This window comes from Penaeus vannamei, chromosome 15, assembly GCF_042767895.1.
Source record: "Penaeus vannamei isolate JL-2024 chromosome 15, ASM4276789v1, whole genome shotgun sequence".
NCBI lineage: Eukaryota > Metazoa > Arthropoda > Malacostraca > Decapoda > Penaeidae > Penaeus > Penaeus vannamei.
Window position 1 is genome coordinate 4,585,797 of NC_091563.1, and position 2,500 is coordinate 4,588,296.

The 2,500-nt window shown below is 44.2% G+C and overlaps 1 protein-coding gene across 4 annotated transcripts in view; it reads right to left on the reverse strand.

Moving 5' to 3' along the window:
* LOC113828418 (phosphatase and actin regulator 2) overlaps window positions 1–2,500 on the reverse strand; it is a gene marked incomplete at its 3' end in the record, with an annotated part of 502,803 nt that overhangs the window by 71,273 nt on the left and 429,030 nt on the right.

Genomic DNA, 2,500 nt, shown 5'->3' on the forward strand with positions numbered 1-2,500 from the left:
AAAAAGAAACAAAAAATGGAAGGGTCTAGTAAATGGGAGAGAGGGAAAGTAAAGGGTAAAGAGGAGGAGAACTAGAGGCAGGACGAATAAGGTAAGGAGAAAGAGAAAGAAAAGAGGAGGAAAAGGAAAAGAAGAGGATGAGGCAGAGGAAGAAGGGAAGAAGAAGAAGGAGGAGGAGGAGGAGGGAGACAGAGGAGGAGGAGGAGGAGGAGGAGGAGGAGGAGGGAGAGGGAGGTGGAGGAGGGAGGAAAGGAGGGAGGAAGAAGAAAGAGGGAAGGAAGGAGGAAGAAGAGGAGAGGTAGAGGAAGGAGGAAGGGGAGAGAGAGGAGGGAGCTAGGAGGGAGGAGGAATAGAGAGGGAGGGGAAGGAGTAGGAGGAGGAAAGGGAAGAGTAGGAGGAAAGGGAGGAGTTGGAAGGAGGAAGGAGGAAGAAGAAGAGGAAGGAAGAAGAAGAAGAGGAAGGAGAGGAACCAATAGAGAAAATGAAACACAGGCGCAAAGTAATCGAAGAGAGGAAAAGAAATAAGCAGGAAGAAAAAAAAATATAGGAGGAGGAGAAAACAGAAAAAAAAGGAGAAGAAATCCAAGTAACAGACCAATATACCCAGAAGGCAATCCTCGACGATGACCTTCGGAGCCTAACGAATCCCCTACCGCCGCCCACGTTACTAGTCCGCTCTCCTTGTGTGATGGTGTGTGTGTGTGTGTGTGTGTGTGTGTGTGTGTGTGTGTGTGTGTGTGTGTGTGTGTGTGTGTGTGTGTGTGTGTGTGTGTGTGTGAGAGAGAGAGAGAGAGAGAGAGAGAGAGAGAGAGAGAGAGAGAGAGAGAGAGAGAGAGAGAGAGAGACAGTGAGTTGTGAGTGAGTGAGTGAGTGAGTGAGTGAGTGAGTGAGTGAGTGAGCAATCAAGCAAGCCAGAAAGCGAAAGAACAAGCGTGTCCCCAAGCGCGCATACCCGCACGCCCATGCGCATCAGCGCCATCGTAGGGCACCGCCGACGGGCAAGTCCTCCTTCTCCTCCTTCTTCTTCCTCCTCTTCCTCTTCCTCTTCCTCCACCTCCTCCTCCACCTCCACCTCCACCTCCTCCTCCTCCACCCAGGTTGTATCACCGCGCATGCAACATTCGGGCGCGCGCCGCCTTCACCAAAAATAGAATAATGCGGTGAAGATACGTTTCCTGATTCACTTGTGGGTCTTTTTTCTGCCTTTTTCCTTCTTCTCGCTTTCATTTTACTTTTCTCTTCTTTCAAGGCTCGATTTCTTCGCCTTCCTGTAGCTTTCCTTCTGTTCTACTTTTCACTTTCTCTCATTTTCGTTCGCTTCTCCTTCTCCTTCTCTTTGCCCATCTCAAGCTTCGTATCAGCTACCTCCTCTCATCTTCTTTCTTCTCTGTCTTCCTGTTTCCTTCTTAATCCTACTTCTCCTATTCTCCCTTTTCCTATTCCTCCTCTCTCGTAGTATACACCTTCACCCTATCCCCATCTACATACTGCTAGATGCCGATGTTGATAATAATAATAATAATAATAATAATAATAATAATAATAATAATAATAATAATAATAATAATAATAATATGACTATTACTACTAACGATAATAATAATAACAATCTATAAATAATCATACACTAATACTACTAATAATAGTAGTAATACGACTATTACTACTAACGATAATAATAATAACAATCTATAAATAATCAAAAACTAACATAAATAATAACACCAACAATAACCGCCACAACACCCCACCTCCCTCTCCTCCCTCGCTCGCTGCCGCAACCGCACGCTAATGACATAAACACTAATATCCCGACGGGTAATTCGAAAGTCTTAACGCTTAACGATCCTTAATTAACGCACGCGCCGTTACGTCCACTCAAAGCCTCTTACAACAGGCACCTACTCATCCAAAAGTCCAATTAGTCCAATCTTGTTTTAAACCTGACGCGCGCGCGAATGAATGAATGGACGAATGAATGAGAACACGCCCTCTCGCTTATGCTCGCTTGGGTTTTGTTACGACATGCGTGTGTATCTGTGTGTATATCCATCTTTTAAAATATATAGGCGTGTATGTAATTATAAATCCGTCTATCAATGCATCTATCTATTACAATATGTATTTGTATGTGCTTGTAAATGTATGTATGCATATCTATGTATCTATCTATCTATCACAATATAATCTGCATTAGGTGAGTAAATGTTTATCGACCCATTTGTCTGCCAGGCAGTTAGTCAATCCTGTCTGTCAGTCAGTCTGTCAGGCAATCTGTCAGTCTATCTAGCTGTCTGTCTTACTATCTATATTTACCTATGGATCTATCTTACACAAAGAGACACAGACACACACACAAAGATACACACACACAAATACACACACACACACACACACACACACACACACACACACACACACACACACACACACACACACACACACACACACACCCACACCCACACCCACAAACACAAACACAGCCACAGACACATACACA